At 37.1% G+C, this 22,889-nt stretch overlaps 1 protein-coding gene across 6 annotated transcripts in view; it reads left to right on the forward strand.

Moving 5' to 3' along the window:
* The window catches only part of tenm1 (teneurin transmembrane protein 1), a 180,760-nt gene that overhangs the window by 19,102 nt on the left and 138,769 nt on the right, over window positions 1-22,889 (forward strand). For 5 of the 6 annotated variants that reach the window (XM_079870527.1, XM_079870531.1, XM_079870529.1 and 2 more), the window contains exon 1: window positions 3,096-3,570. The exons of the other annotated variant lie outside the window; for it this stretch is intronic. The gene's annotated coding sequence lies outside the window, so the exon portion shown is untranslated. Of the gene's footprint in view, window positions 1-3,095; window positions 3,571-22,889 lie in introns of those variants that run through there. 6 annotated transcript variants of the gene reach the window in all.

The raw sequence follows: 22,889 nt of genomic DNA on the forward strand, positions 1-22,889 counted from the left end.
GGAGAGTATTTAGCATTCTCACTTTGTATATAGTAGTAATGCCATTTTGAACATATCTGTAGACAGTGCATACATCAGTAATGGCTTTTTGGATCATTATGGCTGTTTACTGCTGCAGAGATACTAACACAGATGAGACTCAGGGCCAGAACCAAAAGTAGATGTCTTTCTCATTAAATGGACACTTGCACACACTCAAGCCACACACAGATAAACACTCCCAAGAAACCAACTGACAGATCAGAGAGGAACAGGTGCATGCTGGGAGATCTATACAATCAGTTAAGAGAGCAACTGCATGTTGTCAGAGTACAAGCCAACACACACACACACACACACACACACACACACACACACACACACACACACACACACACACACACACAACCTTCTAATCTTCACGCTGAAGTCTAATCATCTGTTATTTTCCTGTCATAAATAATGGATCTAAGTGTTCAGAGAGTCACAGATTCACTCTTTTAGATGCTAATGTTAACTTATTCCCCCTGACGATTTAGTCAGCACAGACACACATACACACACATTAGAAAAAACACAATAAACTACACTGGAAAAACATCTTACAACACAGTCTCGCACATACAAACTTTGACTTCAGAAAGTGTGCTTTACTGCTAAATGCATTAAACCCATGTTTAAGCACTCTATCCTGTCCATGAAATGGCCTCGTCTGCATAAAATTACCCCCCGAATCCTTCAAATGTGGTCAAAGGCATCCAGTCACAAATAAGAGGCACCACACACTGCTAACAACCTGAAAATTGCAGAAAGTGCCTCTGATGGTTTCTGGAAGTTTTTTATTTATTTTTTGTTTACATGGTTCCCAGTTTGATTGCTTTGAACAGCATTTACCTTACGCTGTCAACAAGTAACCAGCAACAAGTACAACATACTAGTAAAACCATGCAAATGTGATAGGCAAAAAAATATAAAAAAAAAAAAAAAAATGCAAACAAAAATAATTGAAAAAGAAAAACAAAGATAAGTTTTGTAAAGAAAATAAAGAATTGCAAAATAAAATAAAAATAGAGCAAAAAATATATATATATATAATTAATGGCAAAGATCAATGACAGCTGTAAAAGACGCTAGTTTGATCCTATTTTATCTCTGCAATAGATTTTTAGCAAAAAAAAAAAAAAAAAAAAAAAAAACATGGCGATACCAACTTATTCATTTGCAACACTCCTTTTATTTTGAATTTCAGTCAGGTGTGAGCTCGCAATTTCGTTTTCCCTTTGCGCTCCACTTTTCTGTGCATTTCACTTAGCGTTTGCCTAAGTTAGTTAGAGATCAGTTAAAGTGGTGTTGATTATTAGCCTTAGGCTACTCGCTAACGTGAACTGTCTGAAATAGCTGCTTCTGCTGTTTATTTCTCTCAATGTGCACATTTGTATAGCATTAAAATGTTCATGGTTTTGTTATCTAAATGTGTATTAACAGCGTTTGCTTAAAACCTGTTAACCTGCGGGAGGACGCCAGCGCACTGAAGTCATTGTTTATATTAATTAAAATTACTGCTAGTTTTAATGTAAAGGAATGTAATTAACTTGACAAATCATACATCATTTAAAAGGTCTAAGAATCAAACTTATTTTTTTGACTTCTATGATCAAGTTCTTAAAGGGATAGTTCACCCAAAAATGAAGATTCTGTCAGTAATTACTCACCCTCTTGTTGTTCCAACCCTGTAAGCCTTTGTTCATCTTCGGAACACAAATTAAAATATTTTTGATTAAATCTGAGAGCTGGCTCACTCCTTCATATAGTCTTCTCTGTAATTGAAACTTGCCGGCTCAGAAAGTTAGTAAAGACAATGTTTAAAAAAGACTTTTTTATTTTATTTTTTTCTATTATTATTCTTTGCAAAACTTATTTTTTCTCTCTCTAAAATGTTTTTTTCTTTCTTTTTTGATTTTTCTTTTGCAATTCTTCATTTTTGTTTGCATATATTTTTTGGCTCAATACTTTTCTTTTGCAATACTTCATTGTTTTGCAAATATATGTGGCATGGATTTGACTCCATAACATTTAAGTGGCTGAATGTTAGCTTATGTTTTTTTTTTCTCTCTTTCCAAATGTTATCAGATATACAGTGATCAGAAATACAAATCTTTAGTGTAGGGTATATTGGAATTGCATACACCAAAATGGTCAGAAACGGCTCTGGCTCTAGGTCTTCTAGGTCTGTTATTAATGTGTAACACTGCATGTCAGTATAAAGTCCTATTCACACCGCCAGAAACTTTGTTGCCACATGTCACCAGCTATGGTTGGTTTCTAGTGGTGAACGTTCCTACTCCTAGGTGTTGATAATGAGCGTGTTATTCTGTTTAAAAAGCAAATCAGTTTTAAACAGCGAAATAGCCAGCTTTTATTGAACGTGAGCTCAGGTCACCTTAAGAAAGATGCAACACAATGGAAAATGCATTAAATGTTTACATATATGATTTACTATGACCTTGGCTGATCAGAGATATGCTTCCATTGAGTCATTGATATATGTATTGATGTCCAAACACAACAGATTTGTTTCCATTAAGTCTTTGAGCTTATTGATCCCAAGTACACAAACACACACACACACACACACACACACAGAAAGAGAGAGGCTAGCTACACATACATACATAGGCTACATGCACAATTGTTTGTTTCTTGGTGGAGACTTTCTTGGAGATTTTCTATTAACTTGGCTAATTATTTTTTATCCTCTAACCCTATACCTCAAACCTTTCTGCAGTTTTACATTTTTATTAATACATTATTTAGTATGCTTATTAATTTTTTTGTGTGTGTGGGGACCACTGTCTGGTACCCACAATGGAGGTGATTTTGGGTTTACTCTACACTTGGTGCTGCCTGGCCCACATGCTGAGAAAAGCAAGGGCCCTTATAGGCTATAACAGCACAAACTCTCAGTAACAGTAATGTTTTTGAAATAACTAGAGGTACTTTTCCAATAACATGTGTTTTATTGTAGATGTTTATCTAACTAGGCCGCAAAACATATTCCTAAACGATTATTGGCAGTGTTTATCCAGTGCAGCAGCGGTGTTATTAGAAAATCAGTCACACTCTGAGGATGTTTCCTCGGCGCGCGCACTAGTCGGACGAGATTGTGCTCGCTGGGTCGGCCGCTCGCGCCGGTAAACGCGCATCCCGCTCCTGCTGCCACACCCCCTTTCTCACGAGCACTGAATGGTACGTCCCGGTGATGCCGAACGTGTCAGACAGTAAAAAATCCGTGAAGACTTGAATTTAAATCCTAACCATTCAGAATACGACGCTCCCTCCGCGTGCGAGTGTGCTTGTGTATATGAGTACCCGCATCCCGTTTCACTCAGCATCCGCTCTCGCGCATTTCCCGGTAACCGAGCACCGCGCTTCTGCCGTCTCACCAGAGTCACCGCATCTCCGACCGAGGAGCTCTGCTTTCTGAAGGATAAACGCCAGGATTCGGTGCCAGACCCTTTTCCCACATATCTACCAGAGATTAAATGATCTATCCGGGGATTTTACACTGAATCATGCTCAGCGTTGACGAAGGTAAGGAGCAGAACCCCGGTAAACATAACCGGTTCTCCATAACTGCGTGTGTTTGTGGGTGTTTGCTCGTAGCCTATACGCTGAATACAAACGTGAATTCAGCTTCTCAAACGAATGACTGCAGTCCATCGCTGTCCGTTTTCTAATAAAGTAAACACTTCTCTTTTCCTTATCCGATAAGAAATAGAGAAACCGTTATTGAGAAGAAGCTCGGGCATTTTTTTCAACCTGCGCAGCACATCTGTGTAACTGATCCGAGGCTCTCCCAGCTCAGACATCCACAAACATGCAGCCGTTAAAACGGCTTCGGTTCCCATCCATACACCGTGAGACTTTCTCGTTTTTAGAGGCGAGCTTTCCCGCCGTCACCGCGCGCATATCATTCTTGACAGTATCGACTGGGCACGAGACACCAATTACCCGCTGCTTGTGAACTTGACTGACTGAATGCGACCTTTACGGTCTTTTACTCTTTAATTGTGATATATATTTCCACGAGTTATGTGCGAGAATACAGCAGACGGGTCTAAATCAGTGTGAGGAGATTTCACGGAGAAATATGAGCACGGTCTCGCGCACGACCGGGTCACCTGCACGTCGCGGCAATTGTACTGGTAAATATTAAAATTTCACGGGATTTTCTCCGTTTTAGCAGCGAATACATACCACCCCACCAGCTGCTCGAATCCTGTGTTTTTCCTATGTTGTTATTCGCTTCCCCGTTAGTGTGTATGAGTGGTCTGCGACACATCTGTGCATTATTCACTCAGTTTCCCTTAGAGAGAAACCGCTGCTAACATTAATAGAGTTGGTCGGGAGTTTAAGTGGCCATGCTTTTGATTTAATTTTTATGATTATACCAGATGAGAAGGTGGGGCACAAGATTTTGTGTGTCATATAATTCAACACTAAATAAAGAATTTATAAGACATTTTAGGCAAAAAATACCAGGGCACTCCACTTCTTTCCATATAGTGTGTGTGTGTGTGTGTGTGTGTGTGTGTGAATAGGCTATATATCAGGATCATTATTTATTAATCTTAAAATGATTAACAAATAATTTTAATATTGATTGGATTTAATTATACTAATAATACTAGGTCTACTGTTTTTGTTTTATTTTTAGCATTTGTATCCCTATGCAAGGAAAAATCTTATTTTACCTCCTCAGGACCCTCTTTTCAATATTTTACTCAGAAATTTGTCCCACATACATTTTCACGATACAGAAACCGCACACACGCAAATAATAGATGTATTTGCATATTTAAACAACTCAGTAGTTTATTAACATAATTTTATGTCTTTTCTTAAAAGAGCAATTGCATGTGTTAAAAAAACCCACAATATTAAAGGGAATATATTGAAGCAGACTGCAGCATAAATTACATTTACACAGATGATCTCCAAAAAGCATGAGTTTAATTAGTTTAATTTGACTACTTAATGTATATGGCTCTGGATTTTCTTGCAGAAGGATACTTATGAGAATGAATATTTGACAGATTTTTAAGAATTTTGTTTGGCTGCAGATAGTTGTAAGTAAAGAAGATATGTTTGCTACTATTGCCCATCCCTCAACATTACATAAAATCGGGCAAAGTGTGATTGGTGTTTTAATATGTCGGTCAAACGGCCTATTCATTTCTGAATTGAGGGTTCTTTAAGCTACAGTACACCAAATGTAATGCTGATGGTCAAAACTTTGGTTTGTGATACTAACAGTCTTTGTCTAGTGAGAGCAACAGGGTACGCTATAGTCGAGCGTTTACAAAGAAAGTACCAGCATTTGATGAGAGTTTCTGGTACAGTATTATCGGTATCCGCATTGGCGTGTTATGGCCCACGTTGAACACTGACTAATATAAAATGTGTACATTTTTGTGTGTAATGGTGCTATAATATGTATTTTTTTAGCATGGTGATGGTGCATTAGTTTAATACTGGTTTTATATTACAACACAAATCCAAGTTTGGGTTAAATCACAGTCTTGCTCTATCATTAATGTGCCCTCATGTAAGACACAGGTTGCTCCAGGCACATTATCTCAGCAAGTGGTTAACAGTAAGTTGTGAAAAGCAAGTGCTAAATGGCACGTATGAGCATGCAGTATTTTTGTGCTAGAAAATGGTGTGTTTGTTGATATGTCAGTCTGCCATAGGTGAATTAGCCTGAATTTTTTGTGACTTCTAGAATCTTGTAATTATGCTGAAATATCTCTGAAATGCAAAACCTCACACCTATTAGAAAATGCCACTAAATTAAATGTAAAATGCCTTATTATTTTTGCCATTTTCTCTCCCGACTATTTGATTTATATGTAAGGCTGCCCATATTTAAGAAATTTCTATTACCAGGGATATTAAAGTTTGTCAGTCTGGCACGTAGTCCTCTGAATCGAAGCAAGGCCTTGCATTCTGTACTGGCAGCTAATTTCTTCATCTTGTGTGGATTGTTGGGATTGGGAACATAAATCCAATACGTTAGATTATCAACATTAGATTATTAGACCTTAATGGAGTGCCATATTTGACATTAGAGATGTTTGTGTTACTCATATTCTCAGGTATTTCTAAAAATATATGCTACAGTACACCTTTCTTTTCCCCTTTCGTCTGTCCCTGTCTTTGTCTCTTTCTCCTTATGATGTCAAGATTTAGCAGGGACGGTAGCTATACCCACGCTGGCATTAACCCCCTGCTATGCCTCACCCTCTCTTAACAATAGAGGTAAAGACCCGGAGGGGTTCCTGCCTGCTCTCAGCAAATGCTACAGTACTGCGTTCAGCTTTCATTAACGCCATACTCACTGGGAGAGAGCGAATACTGAGAGTTCTTAGCTTTCTGACAGGCTCCACCGGCTTGAGAAGCTAATACATCATAGGCGTGCAGCTAGTGCAGCCCAGGGGTACTATTGTTCGACGTTTAACATTTATTAACCGACATTTTTAGAAAAAAAATTGTTGCAATAGTTATCAATTCATTTCCAGTTGAAAATAACAATGCTGGATGCATATTTTAACAAACGCTTGCAGTGAGGTGTGGATATTAGTGGTTGACTGATATATTTGACCAATGTGCAGACGCCCATTCTTTGTCTGCATTAGTTTGCCATCTTTGTTCAACAGTTCTATCTAATAATAGATAGGGCTACATTTGTGTAATACTTTTTAATGCAAGTCATCAGAAAATTCAGATGAATACAGATGAATACATTTTATAAACCACACAAACAAATATTTCCAATTTTAGTATTTTAGCAAAAATATGTCAAATTCATTTATTTGCAGTAGGTGTGCTTGTGTTAAATAGGCTTTGCATCGGCCACAATTTTCTATAAAATATTGGCATCGCCCCTCAAAAAACCTATGTTGATGATCAACCACCAGTGAATAGGCTCTATGTTCATTTAGCATTTAGTTATTAATTTGTTTGCATAGCTGCAACTGTAATTATGGCAGATCAACCGTATGAAACCCAAACCCATATAAGGGTTTATCAAACAGTTTGGTGTCACAAGGGGGAATATATTGGACTTCATTACAGATTAGCCAACGCTGTCAACTGGCCTCAGCTTTGACATTAGCATGTTAGCACTACTCCCTCATGTCTGGATTAATACTGTACTGGAAACAGGGGATTAAGCTGCAGTTACCCAACCCAGATCTGCCAGTCACACAGCTGTTAATTATACCAGCACAGTGTCTTTTGCTTAATACTTCAGTGAAGTTTAAAGCGCTGATGAGCAATAACCAGGGGACCAATCACCAGTGTTTTGTTTTGCTGCATATATCTAAATACTTCAAGGTTATTTGGGCATTATTAAGGTTAGAAAAGGCAATGTATTCAGCATAGTGGAGCAAAATCTTTAGTTATAATATGCTGAAACATATTATTACACTAATAGCTCTTTTTAAGAGGAATTCACTACAGCAGGATGTTTATTTACTTGTAAATGTAGGATAAAATGACAATATTAATTATTATTAATATCAATGATAATATTGTAGGTTTAGGGCTTATGTTTTTTTGCGTGTTCAAATTATATATTTATATATTTTATATATATATATATATATATATATATATATATGTATATATATATATGTGTGTGTGTGTGTGTAAAAATGAAGAAGGTATAGCTCAACCATTATCCACAAGAAAGTACTATTTACAGTTGCTAGAAAATGCAGCAGCAAATTATCTACAATAGCACTTCCATTAATACAGAAGCATGCTGGGACTCTGAGCTGTGCTCGTGGTTAATTATATTTCTTTCCCCCATTCCTCTTTTCGTATCCTCTTATCAGACCCCCAGTGTGAATCTCACTCCTCCTTTACTTCCTCTCTCTTCCTCTCTTACCCTCTTTATTTTGTAAGCCCCCTGGCTTTTATGCCATTCAGATAGATTGTAGTCTTTCTAAGGAAGGTGGTAGTTTTCACAGTCTTGACCCACCCCCAAACTCACTCCAATTCAATAACGGTGAGCTAAAAGTCCTTACACATCTCTCCATATTAACCTTATTCTTTCTGTTTCTTCATATGACTCTTCCATCTCTGTTTCCTCCCCCCTTTCTTCTCCTTGAGAAGATAAATAAATAATTGCAAAATGAACAAGTTTAAAAATTATCCCTGAGATTCTAGAGGACTGTGATGTCAAAATAGATGCAGTGTTTTATCATTCAGTTTTGTAGCTTGGCTTTGTGGTGATTGTTAATCACAGGGTATGTTACAATCACACTGTAGTGCCCTGTGGACTGGATTACACAGGGTGTTAATCTTAACATCTTAAGTGAGATTCCTCATCGTTGTTGTTGTACATGTTCAGTTCAAATGACAGTTTATAAATAGAAGATGTGTACCTTGATATATGACTTCATGATATTTCCTTCCTATGCATCACCTTTGTAACACTCAATGCTTTATTCAGGTTATTTGACCTCGAGATTGGTTTAACTAGCAGTTATGACTGTGTATAAAGCACACCAGATTGGTGACAGCTACAGCATGATAAACATAAACATTAAGAAAACACAATGTACTCTAACAGTATATTTTTCAGTATAATTTTATAATGGATTGTACCACTATTTTTACATTTGGATTAGCCTACCTTTGCTGTCAGTTAAGCTAATCTTTGAAAGCATTAGCAATTTATTAACGCTGTCAAATGTAAAATCTTCAGCAATTTCCAAAATTTATATTTTTCAAAATGTACATTATAATGTTGTGATGTCTAAATTCACTTTTATCATTTAAAACAGTTGATTTTAGTTTAGCCTAAATTATTTTTTATTCATTTATTTAGACAAAAGGATATCATTTTATTTAAGCCATTTAGTCATTAGCCACAACTTGATTTTTTTTATTATGAGGTCGCACTGGTACGACCACGACCACCACGTTGCCCAACTGATAAGTCCTGCCATTTCTGTTGCATATAAGAAACACCAAACGATAAATGAAATGAAAGCGGAACGAAACTGTGCTACTCGTTTGAGTGAGACAGGAATAGCTTCAGGTCGGAGTAGGTGTATTGCTACAACAGAAACTAACCCCTTACCTTACCCCACACCCTGACAGACAGCTGTCGAGACCAATGATACAGACCTTTCTCCATGCCTCCTACCTTTCTCCATGCCCATTACTCCAACTTGCAGATACCCACACTTGGTTTGGGTCTAGCCGCACGGACCGTTTATCAGCCTGGACTAATAATAGACAGCGCAGGACGAGTTCAGAACAGGTTTACTCGCAAGCAAGTACTACACAGCGCTGGGAGATCCAGTGAGAAAGCATTTGGATTTGCAGCAGAATTATTAACATTGCTGTAGGGCTGGGCAGTATGATGATCATTACCATGTATAAATGTCTATCGTTGGAGATTTTTCTAAATTGTGTATATTGCGAATATAAAGAGCGGGACGTGCTTGATGTTAGAAAGAGTTATAAGCGCAATATATCCTGAAAAGGTACTCTGTGCGGTCCTCTCTCAGAAGGAGAATGCCCATCCGTTGTAAACCAGATATGTATCAGTATCTGTGCGTTTGGGCTTAAAGTGACAGCAGCCTAATATAATAATAATAGCCTGCTGCTCTGTGTCATTAATGTGAATCAAACAAAAGAGAAAATAACTTACTGCTCTTTTAATGAATCACTTTTTTTTTAGCTTTAATAAGAACACATTTATATATTTAGTTTGTACAGTGAAGACTATGCAATACTTTATTTTTACTTTTCATTATTAAACTTCTGTATTAATTCTAACTAGGCTACATGTTAAATAAACCTATTGTATCAGAAAAACTGAATTTGTTTAATGTCATATTTTTGTTGTATTGTATTTTTCCTATTTGTAATTTGCTTCTTTTTTCTTATTTTCAATAACAGAAATGAGATAAATTAACTATATTTTGATACATATCGTTATCGTGAAATAAGAATTTGGTCTCGCCACCCACCCCTACATTGCTGCGAGATCTAGTGAGATGTAGTTATGGTTGTTATAAAACCATAGATATCAGATCAAACAGTGCTGACATGGAAACCAGGAGAAACATTGTGCCATGAACGAACAAGCTATTGAAGGCTTTTCAGTCCACAAATCATCAACATTCACCTTGGATTTAATGTAGTAATGCGTAACCATGGTATTGTGGCAGAAATTGTTTTTGTTTTTTTTACATTCTTTTAATTTTTTTACATTGAATTATATTTCATGTTCAAACAATCTTTTGAGAGTGAAATTCAAGCACTTTTCAAAGATTTTCCAAGTGCTTCAAACAACGTTTTACAGCACTTCAAAGCTCTAAATATATGATCGAATTTATATTTAGACATTATGAAATCACTATTATTTTATCATGTATTGAAGTATGAAGTAAGGAAAGTCACAAAGTCTCAAGAAAAACAAAAACTTTTCTTCAAATTGAGACTGAATTACAAGTAAAGAGCGCTCCTTTTATAATCACTGAAGCTGTCAGTTCAGTATGATACTATAGAAGAACAATGGTACATTTAATAAGAGTAGAATATTAATAATTATTTTGCTATAAAAATTAGGTTTTTGTATGTTTCTGTTAATATGTCGAATGTTATTATGTTAGGCTACCCCTGAATTATCATTTTAATATTGTGCATTCCTAATATATGGTTTACAGTGTGACATTTAAATTAATTTAAATATGTAACACACAAATGTATTATATTTTTATACATTTGAAAATATGTTTTATGTCATATTTATATTTTGTAGTATATAATTGAATCATACTTAAAGCCCTGATCTGCATAACTCTGCATGTTTTTAGATGACGTTGCAGGTCTCTTTAAGTGAAAGAATTTGGGTTACACTAAGGTGTCATTGTTACAGTGTAATTATATATTTGTTAAGTACCGAGTAATAGTAATTAACAGCATGTACTTACTATAGGGTTAGGTAGGATTCGGATTTGGTTGAGGGTTAGTTGCATGTAATTATGCATAAATCACTGTTATTACTAGGGTAAATACATGTAACATAACAAGGACACTGTAAAATAAAGTGTTACCGGAACTTTAAGAAAGCTAATGGAACTCTACAGATATCCCTGACTGAGTGTGTAGGGAGCAGTGAACATATTGTAGTTCCAGAGACTTTTGAGAAGACTAATGTCATTGTAAATGCAGGATTCTCACAACTCCAGAAAACAAATCTCGATTTAGTTTTTTTATATTTATTAATTTATTAAAAATGAACATTACATTTCTTGTTCAATGAAACTAATTCACTATAGGATCTGTCTTCCTCTAAAAATAAACTCTAGAAGTGTGTGATAAATGGGGTTTCTAAGACGCACTCATTAAGTCTCAGATATGTGTGTTTGAGAAGCATGGACCCTCATCATTCTCATTGTCTTCCTCCAATTTGTGAATAATGTGAATAAGATTGAGCATGTAGAACATGTCTCAGCGATGACCAGATTGACCGAGCGGCTGCACTCAGCTGAATGATTATATTCATGTTTTTAGATTTTTCACTCCTAGTTATTTGAAATGCATGAAAAACCACAACACATTTTATTTTACGTGATGGAAAGCAAATATTCTCTGTCTACACCGCGCTATCCTCCAGCACAAACATATTATGTGTGAATGATATTTAGCATATGTCACAGCAGACTGTAAAAATGCTTTTTTTTATTGGTTTAACCTTCTGTGCGTTTTAACCTTACTGTGTGAATTTATTGCGTTTTGTATTGCGAACTCTTTTTGATAGTAGGTAAATTGGAAACAGTAATGTATCTCTCTATCTACCTCTGTTAAATTACACATTTCAAAAGAACTGAAAATGCATAATATGTTTGGGGGGGGGGGGGGGGGGGGGGGGGGGCGTCCTCACTCTATAGGTCAGGCCACACATTTCCATCCATTTTAAAAAGGTTATGCTGCCTTTCAACACAATAGGTGAAAAAGACGCATTGTCCAGCTCGAGCACCCATAACAGTGCCCAGCAGACATGGCCGTACAGCTTGATTTAATGACACATCTTACATTGCAGGTTTAGAGTAATTAACATGCTGATGAGACATTTTGGAATATATTCTTATTGTAATCAGCAGACTCATTTGCAAAGTAAGAAACATCATACAGCAGGGTGCCGGGGTTGGTTACTTGTCATTTAGCAGATGCTTTTATCCAAAGCAACGTACAGTACACTAATTTCAGGAGCGACCTGGGATCAGGTACTATCTTGCTCAAGGGCACCACATTGACGATGGGTCTCAGTAACTTTCCACAGTAGCTGTCCTTTGCTGAGGTGTGAACCTGCAACCTACGTACAGTAACCCGTCCAGGTTGTCCCGGACAGTGGAGAGGTGACAGGAAATCATAGGAAATGGGTGGATTGTATTTGGAATTAACACAGACTTCAGGTAATATCTCTGACAATCAGTCCATATTGTTAACAGTTATAACAGCTAGGGGGTCCTTGGTGGTTCTGCAAGGGGTCTGCCAATTATTGTTTTGTCCCATACTAATTTTTTTTTTTTTTTAAAAAGGGAATAGTTCAGCAAAAAAATTAAACATTTCCAAATCTCGTATTACTTCATACATTCTTGTTTTGACCATACAATGACAGTTGATGTGGTCCAGTGTTGTTTTGCACCCTGCTGACTTTCATTGTATGCACAATAATATATTTTCTGTGTTCCAAAGAAAGGCAAGCCTGTAGATTTGGAACTACATGAGGGTGAATAATAATAATAATAATAATAATAATAATAGTAATAAATGATGACAGAATTTTGAACTATCCCTTTTAAGTTAAACAGCTTAATTTAAGAAGCTGAATATGTTTCACTCTGGTGCTCATAATAAAACGTTAAATTAAAATGTAATCTAAAAGTATAACTCATAATCATTATTATACTGGCCTCACAATGTACGCATCATATATGTAAACACGTTATAATGGTACCATATGCGCTTTTGAAATATGGATTAGTGTGCATAACTTAGGTGATATTGCAGTATTTTATCACTGTGACCATAAATATTAAAATGCTTGATGATTCTCTTAGCTGATGCTCACACTTAAATTCTCTTATGCAAAGCATTTGCTGTAACAACCATTTCTTAAAGAAAGCTCTCTGGCTTCATTGATGAAGCCCATCGAGTGATTAATCAAGCACATGGGCATGAGTTTTGTCACAACACAGTCCTCCAATCTGAAGTTCTTGAGCCACGCTGTAATTTAAGTATGATTGGATTTTAGTGCGTTGAGATGATTAGGCGTTTAGGAAAGAGTTTGCTATCAGTGAGACAGCCTTTAAAATGGGCCTTGTCAGGCTCTCATCTGTGCCACTGCAGGTGCTTTGTTAACCTGTAATAAGGGCACTTCAACGGTTCACCTCAAGACCGGACTCCAACCGGCCACCTGTTGTGGAATGATTAGGGATAATTGTAAGTGTAAGTGTGTGTGTGTGTGTGTTTAAAGAAGCCTTAAGCCTGTAAAGCCCTCACCTAATCACCTGTAACTGCTTAGCCAAAGATCTCTGACTGATTTGGGTGTGAGATTCAAAGCCCTGTAGACCTGATCTGATTCCACTGCTGTACTGTTTCCCTCCAATGCTTCTGACATGGATTCTGTTAAGAAAGCATAGCCCTAGACCTGAAATAAAGCCTTCTGGACCATAATAAATATTCTGTTACACTTCTCATTTAATTTGGTTCATTTCCTCGAGCTAAGGTCTGTTTTTCCAATGCACTTACAAATATACAATATTTGTATTCCTCCTCACTGATTTGCATACTATTGCATTCTTAATGCAAAGCCTGCATTTGAGGTCATATCCACTGTATTTCACTACAGTTGATGTGACCTCACAAAAAAATGATACCCTCAGTTTCTATGACAATGACATTAGTAGCGATGTCACACCGATCAAGCTGAGAAAATGCAAACAGCTGAATAATTTAACAAGTCATCTCACCACACCGAATCAAAGGGGTCGCCATTGAAAAGTGTTTTTCATCTGGGGGGGGACCACATGAAAAATTAGGATTCTTGAAGGAGAAAATATAAAACATCTCGCTGAATCATTGTTCACTTGTTATTGTCAGGGACCTCATAAAGCTGTTCATTTAAATTTAATATTTTATAGTATTTAATAGATATAAATTCACATTCTGCTGCATAATTAATGAAGCAGGGCTCTTTTTATCTTCATACTGCATGATTATTTTGGAGAAATGTGGCAGTGTTGAAATATCACGTTGTGAAATTGTATTAGCCTATGAATTTTTATCAGAGCCACCGTTTGCATGCTTGACATTAAGTGTTTTTGTTGTTGTAGAGATTATTACGGATGTGTGCCGGGAATGAAGAGAAGCACGTCAGGGTCATGGTGGAAATGCTTCGGAGAGGTGTTTATTTAGTATTAAGAGGCCGATCAGACTGAAGAGGTTTTGGAGTAGCCGATGGGTCAGTTTCTGTCGTGCTAGAGTGCACTGATAGTGCTCTACGGGAGCTCCTTGTGTATCTGTGCACTCGTCGGGAGTTCTCCAGGAGATGGGGGTTGAGGAGGCGGAACATGAATTCAGAGTGTCTTGGAGAGACTGTCTATTTGGTTGCTTCAGCATAAACCTCATCTGATTCTGTTAGATTGAAAAAGAGGTAGAGAGGAGCATTACTTGTCGTCTTGTGTAGCCTTAGCCTGGCGAGCATGAATCGACTCCAGCTATGCCCGTCTCCAGTCTTCAGCTGAGTGTTGTGGTTCTGTCCAAGGTGCTAATGGAGTGTGTGTGCCGGATTGGTGCACAGGAGACCTGAGGAGACTCACTCAGGACATCTGACCTGAGTGAGTAAGCAGCTCTTACTGATGAAACAACCAAGACATGAACCATATCAGTTATTAGTTGATTTTTTTTAATGTACACTACAGTTCAAAGTTTGGGGTCAATAATTTTTTGTTTTAAAAAATATATATTTTTATTCAGAAAGGATACATTAAATTGTTTAAAAATAACAGGAAAGATTTTCAAAAGATTTATATTAAAAAATAAATGCTGTTCTTCTGAACATTCTAGCCTATTAATCAAACAATGCTGAAAAGATATTAAGCAGCATAACTGCTTTCAACATTGATAATAAAAAGAAATGTTACTGTCACACATGCTGTGTATATAATCCAAAAGACTATGGAAATTAAAGCAAGTGGAGTTTTAATGAACAGAGTAATACACTAGCTTACCATATCAACATCAACGCAAGACAAAGGACTGAAGAAACTGAGGGCTTAAATACACTGGGATGGTAATCAACAGAACAATGAACAGGTGAGGACTAATCAGTAACCTTAGTAACAAACAAGTGCTGGGAAAACTGGGGCCCGTTCTTCGTACGTTGCTTAAAAACATCCGAGATCAAATTACACATCCAAGATGATATCATCGTGCGAATCATGATCTGGCTAATTAGGTTCTTCGAACACACCTGCCGGATATGATTAGTATAGCTGGATTGAGTTATCTGAGATAATTGCGCGTTCATGCGCTGGTTTAAAAGGGGATATGTATCGATAGTAGAAACATTGATCAGCAATGCTGCTATTGGCTGTTCAGCGTGGCCAAAGAGCGCGCTCAGTTTTTCTCCTCAGCAGAGCAAGAACTAATAGTCGAAGTTTATTCGGAATTTTAATGTTTAATTAAAACGCCAGGGAACACATAATTACTTTGTTCATTGTAATGTCAGAGTCACCACACTAGAACATGGGAACAAATAAAAGTGAAGTACAAAAATATTCTACATAATGGTAATTTTTAGTTATATTATAGTCTCTTTTATAAAAGGCACTGTTAAATAAATGGTTGTCGGTTTATAAAAGCAACCAAGAAAAAGGCTGAGAAAAAAAAAAGAAAAGATCTTAGTAGCCTACACTGTAAAATAATTTTTGCTGCATTAAATTAAGGCCGTATAGTCATTTCAACTGTTAAATCTTGAGTAATGATGAATTGCTTTGACTTGTGAAAGGGAAAACTGATAAACTTATGTTAATGTAAAAATATTTTGCCATGAGTTATTGATCACATTTTTGCCGAGTGTACAGTAGTTCATTGTAATGACATTGTGTTTTCCTCTTTTGTGCACTTTTACATAATACACCAACACTTGTATCTGTTCCCAAGAAAGTGGTGGCTGAAGTATGTGCAGTAAGTGGACATTTTCTAACTTTCCAAAGGAAAGAAAGTATAAGACTTTGTAGACATAGGCCTACAGGTGGGCAGTGTATAGCCAACTTTTCCTTTTTATTTGTTGCATGAGGCATGTGTCTAATATCTCTTGTTGCAGGCACCTGACCACTGGCTTTTCTAAGAACAACTGAAATAAAACTCAAGGAACTAAGCATATTTGTCTTTTATTAAACATTTAATGAAAAGTGTTTTTTTTTTGGCAATGTTGTGTAATATGGCACAAGCAACAATGTCACAGGCCCTGTCAGGTGTGCAACCCTCAGACTTTTCAGACACTGAAATCTTCCCTTTAGTTAGCCAAAGTTCATTTCATTGTGTGCCCTTGTCCTGGCTAGAGCTGCATTGTAACTGGTTTGGGTCAGATAATGGGGTCATAAAACACCTAGGCTATCTGCAGGCAGGAAAATGTCATAATCACCTATAAAAAATGCAGTTCTGTTAGGATCAGCATAAGTGTATGTAATATGATATTTAATTGTGGAACTTTCCTTACCACTTTCAAAGAATGTGCATAAATGTGAATCTCTGAAAATTCTTAAGTCATACACAGATCCTGGCCATTTTGCTTTCACATTTGTGATCTGGAATATTAAGAATCACAATAGTAACTGGGCTGCACATTTACATTGTGAACCTATGTCTATGGTAGACCCAGTCTATGGTCTAGCCTATAGTCTATGGTACCAATCATGTTAGTGAAGACTGAGTGACATATAGCCTACTTTATTCGGCATGGTCATGATTGCATGATCTTCATAAAAAATTATGATAGCCTAAAAAAAAAAAACCTGCTTTAAAAAAACCTGCTTTACAACATTGGGTCTTAAGTGGCTTGGAAATGTCACAAAAAAAACTAAAACTGTTCTTTAAACCTAAAAGCGCCAGGTAAACTCCGAATGACACGACAGACAGCACTTTCCATCAAGTTCTCCGCATCTCCAATAGTGTAAAGGAAAGAGCCACTCGCAAATAATCTTAGGGCAATGCAAACAGTTTGTGCTATAGTTAAAGCCCGACTCCGACAAGTCGAAAATAAATGTGCGTTTCCAACAAATTAATAATGTAAACGCCAATCTCACGAGTCACGAGAAAAAATATATATCTCAGAAAGTGCACTATCGCGCTGCACTGGACTTCCCGTATCAGCTCCGCTTATGAAGCCGCAGTCTAATCCTGTTAACATGAAATAAGCCTGCTCCCGAACAGGTTTAAGCTTGCACACCTGTTGCTATGACAGCAAATCCAGGATGAGTGTCGAAGAACCAAACAATCCAAGATCAAGCCAAATCGCCAACAATCAAATCCAGCTAACTGAGTTAGCGACGTACGAAGAACAGGCCCCTGATAAGAAAGAAAACTAGGTCAAACCAAAATACACGGACAAGAATTCAAGCAAAACAGATCATGTGACAGTTACTTGAGCAGAAAATCAGCATATTAGAATGATTTTAGCGTATTAGAGGATCAAATGACACTGAAGAATGGAGTAATGGCTGCTGAAAATTCAGCTTTGCATCACAGGAATAAATTACATTTAACAATTGAAAAGTATTTTTTTTAAATTCTAATAGTATTTACAATACAAAGTTTCACAATCATACTGTTTTACTGTGTATTTGATCAAATAAGTACAGCCTTGGTATCCATCATATCCATTTCATATCCATTTTTCATATTGTACAATACAATGTAGTGATGCCTAAATTCACTAGTAGCTTTTTAAAATGATTGGTTTTAGTGTGATTTTTAATTTTAGACAAAATGGTACATACTTTTGATATCAGACAGTTATTCGCAATAACATGAAAAAATTTGTAGCTTATCTGTCAACATTGAATTAATATTAGTGCATCCCTAGAAATAATGAGTTTACAAATAAAAACATTCATCTTATTTATTTAATATGGGACAATGTTAAAGAGAGAAAGAGAGAGAAAGCAAATTCGAGTCTCACGATGGGAGAGCTTTTTAGGCTGACATGAGCTTTTTATACAAATTAAACTGTCTACAGCATTTAGTTCTAAATGTGTTTCATCATATTATTTTACATTGAGATATTTTTCCAAAGTGCCCAATGGGATTAAAACAGCAATGGAAATTATATTTCTCCAAAATGACTCCAAGCACAATTGCATCATATACTCTCTCCAGCTTATGAAATTATTGATGTATTTATTCCAAAGCTCGTGAGATCAAGCAGAGAGGACAGTACTGTAGGTTAGATCTGAAATTCAATCTTAATTGAATTGGCTCATTATGGGAAATTCAGCTGTATTATGCTACATGCACAAAGAAGTTACTTGCAAATGCGAAACAGTATGAGTTGGTGTCCATTGCTTATAAATGTTTAGAAGGTTAAAAACTCTTAAATTTGAACTGCCCTCATTCAAAAGCCTCCAGCATCTCAGCAACACATGAATGGCTGAATTTATGAAAGCGTTTACTGCCAGACTTCTAGAGCGAAATGTCTAAGTCTGTGATTTGTAGAGGTTGTAGATACTTTCCAGTCCATTATACGAGTAGAAGTACATGTGAAGAAAAAAAAGTGCCATTTGCTGCAGGCGGTGGCAAATGCAGCTTGTATTCAAACATTTGAAAACGTCCAAGGTGTCAAATAGGAGCATTTCCAAAGATGATTTACGCATTAGAAATATGAGGTCCCTCATCTTCCTGCCTCTGTCAGTGTCGTTTGTCGCAGGGTCTTTTAGATCAATGCAGAACTGTGAAACTCAACAAAGACAAATTATGGAAAGGGATCTCATTTGCGATATGCCGCGAGGAGGGGAACTTCATTTATGAGCGGAATTAATAAACGCATTTGGAATTTGAATCGGAACGTCCCCACGGGCTCTGGATTCTAAACATTCCATTAGTTCGCAGGAATGCTGTTGCGTTCAGATAAACGGACTCAGCTGCATGCCGAGTTTATTTATTCCTGTCCACCAGCTCATAGAGATACCACGCTCGGAGGAAGTGCTCTGGTTGCGACATTAGTATGCAGGTACGGCATGATCGGGCTGCCGATCAGCTTTGCGGGTACCAATCTGCACCGGTTAGGTGGCGAATGGAGGTTCGGTCCCAGGTGATTGTGATCCATGAACTGGAGAGTTACTGAGATCACAGTGTTGCTCTATTACCATTGAGCCCTTGAGCTGGACACTGAACTCCAGGATACCCCAGAGGCACTGTCCCTGCAATTAGTGTACTGTCACTTTGAATAAAAAACCTCTAGTTAATGATCCAGGTAGATGGTCTGACATGAGCAATGTAACTGGCTCGAAACTGAGAATCCGGCTCTGGGTGAGGAGCTGGGGAATATCTTAGATGCATGATTGAACAAAACAACTGTGCAAGCCAGCTTCTCAGTTAAAACCGTGCGAGGTGCGTTGGGCGGGGGTGAAGGGGGTTGCTGTATTGGATTGTTTTATTCTCTGTGAACCTGTAGGCGGTATGCACTTCCTGTGTTCTGCGTTCTCCACTAAAAACGTAATTTTGTACGTTTGCATTCTCGTGTCAATGTCGTTTGTACATTTGGTGGTTGTTATTGTTTGTGTAGGTATACGCAACCCCTTACTGTTTTTGCTCATCTGAATCAATCTCCTGAGAATAACTTTCGCTGTCTCTCTCTCTCTCTTTCTGAAATGCTAATTTATTCTCTCACTCGTTCTTTCGTTCTGTCAGAGTGGGTGCGTAGGAGGGAGAAATGGCTTCTCAGGGAGAGGAGATAAACGCTGGTCTGAGATCAGTAAAATGGAGACATCTGGTAATGAGAGTGACTTTCATACACCGCAGAGACCTTGCTATGTGTTGTTTTTTTGTTTTTTTCTGATGCATTGAAAGTTTTACAAAAGCATCACTCCACACAGTAGTTTGTTTTGTTTACCCTGGTTTAAAAGAAAACACTGCTTTGTGCCAGAGTGTTTCAGATGTGCGTTTTATTGGGTTTTTCGAATGGTAACGGTTTTGGGGCGGGGTTTCATTAGGACGATTGATTGAGTATTTCAGAGCGCAGAGCAGGAGTTCATAGCTGAATAAATGCCAGACTAAAAGAGGCTGTCCCAGTCTGTCCCCAAGCATAACGGTCACCTCAGATTTCTCATCTCATGAAGGAAACTCAAGTTTGAAGGATGGTTTTCCTGAGAAATATCTGAAGCAGAGAAAAGAGAGGGAGATGTGATGTATATGTCACCCCGTCCTTTAATTAGTCAGCAAGACAAAGACATTATTGCTGCACTCCTCTGTTCTAGTCTTGGTGAGAGTCAATTCAAAACAAGTAATGAAAGAACAATTGAGAAAGACATAAAAAGGCACTGGCACAGAAATGGCAAGAACATATGATTGGAGAGAAAGAGAGAGTGTCATAGGGAGAGAGAGAAAGCTTTTCAGGTTGACCGTGACAAGGTGAGAGATAATGATAGAATCCAAACCCTAGAGAGATGTGTGTGTGTGTGTGTGTGGTGTTGGGGCTGATATTCATCATCACGGGTCATGTGTGTGACTTTAGTCGCTCTATTGTCTTGAAAGCTCCCAGTGAAAACCGGTATGAAAGAAAGTTTAAGGGCAAAACACACGGGCCACAGGTCAATCTTGCTCAACACACATACAGATTCTGACCGTTTTCCAGTGTTCGTGGGTTGTTATGGTTGTCGATTATGGCCATGTCTTGAGCTCACTCAAGCGAGGGAGAGGAACTTAGTGCACAGAGACACTGAAAACAGAGGAAGAGAAGGATTTGGCTCTGGGTCAAAACACAAAACTGTTTAAAACAAGCATGCCTGTTTAAAACCTATTTAATCTGATCTGATCTTTTAGTAACAATTGTATTTTAGGCTCCATGTTATTTATGCATTTTAATTAGGCCTAGGCAATAAATATATATTTTGGAACCTGTGATACTTTTTTCAGGATTCATTGATGATTAAATAGTTAAAAAGAACATCATTTATTCAAAATAGAAATCTTTTCCAACAATATCTTTACTATCACTTTTTATCAATTTAACACATCCTTGCTGAATAAAAGTATTAATTTCTTTAAAAAAATAAATAAAAAAATACTGATCTCAAACTTTTGAATGGCAGTGTATATCGTTACAAAAGATTCCTATTTTAAATAAATGCTGTTCTTCTTTATCTTTTATTCATCAATAATCCTGAAAAATAACAATAATCAAGCAGCACAACCGTTTCCAACATTGATAATAAATCAGCATATTAGAATGATTTCTGAAGTATCATGTGACTAGGGTTGCAAAATTATGGGAATTTTCAAAGATGGAAACTTTCCATGGGGATTAATGGGAATTTGAGGGAATTAACAGGAATTTATGGGAATAAACGGGAATAAACTGGGAATTTTCAGTTGAGGGTTGGCTCTTCATAGGGAACTTAAATATAGTTGAGGAAAGTATATTTTAGCATAATCTTGACTAAAACAAACAGATGCCATTCAAATACACTTGAATATCCATGCCATTCCTCAATCACATGCACATAGCACACTGCTTACTGCATGGCTATTGAGACCACACCCCCTACTGGCACTGTGCATGCCTCCATCACATGTACAGAAGCCCAAAGCACAAGACTATTGAAAGCACACATTTGAGCATGTGGACTAAACAAAGTGAAGTAAGTTTTGATGATATTATGGGGAAATATATTTATTAAATGTTTAAATTGCAAATATCACATACAAATGTATTCATCAGTAGATAGCAAGCTGATAAGTTAGATGCTAAATAAGCTAGCATAACTTTATTTACCACATAATTAGGGCTGGGCGGTATGACGGTATATATCGTTACCGCGGAAGAAAATGTCAACCGTAACAGATTTTTTTATTCCGTGTATACCGCAACATGTAAATAAGTAGGCGTGGTTAACTCGCGTGCAGCGTGCGTGAGACTGAGACACTGATATTTGTCAAAGAAACATGAAGAAAGACCAAGAGGATCCACAAAAGGAATTACGTTTTCAAAATGAACGTGATATTTTCGGGGGGGAAGGTGCAGAAGTCAACTAGAGCAGTGCAGCACACTGAAAGTTTAGAGAGACGCACATGCTCGCAACGGGGCTTACTTGACAACAAGTTCATATATCAATATTCTAACGAATAGAAATAACCTTAAATAATGTATCTATCTGTCTCTTATGTGTACAGTTACTTTCAGAGTGGACGTGCAAGCGGTTGCCGTGGTAATGAATATTTCCAAAATTCCCCAGCTTAACTTCCCATGGAAATTTACCGGACATTTTCCGCCTCTTTGCAACCCTACATGTGACACTGAAGACTGGAGTAATGGCTGATACATTTTTTCTTTGCATCAGAAATAAATTATATTTTTTAAAGTATATTAAAATAAAAAATCATTATTTTAAATTGTAATAATATTTCACAATCTTACTGTTTTTTTCTGTATTGTTGATCAAATAAATGCAGGCTTGATGACGAGCATAAAGAGACTTCTTTCAAAAACATTATAAATAGTTATGTTTCCAAACTTTTGACCATACCAGCTGTCACAGACATTCCATTATCTTTTTCTTAGTTACACTTTCATGGACTTTTAGTTTGTATTCTTTAGT

The sequence above is a fragment of the Squalius cephalus genome (genome assembly GCF_949319135.1).
Source record: "Squalius cephalus genome assembly, chromosome: 5".
Lineage (NCBI taxonomy): Eukaryota > Metazoa > Chordata > Actinopteri > Cypriniformes > Leuciscidae > Squalius > Squalius cephalus.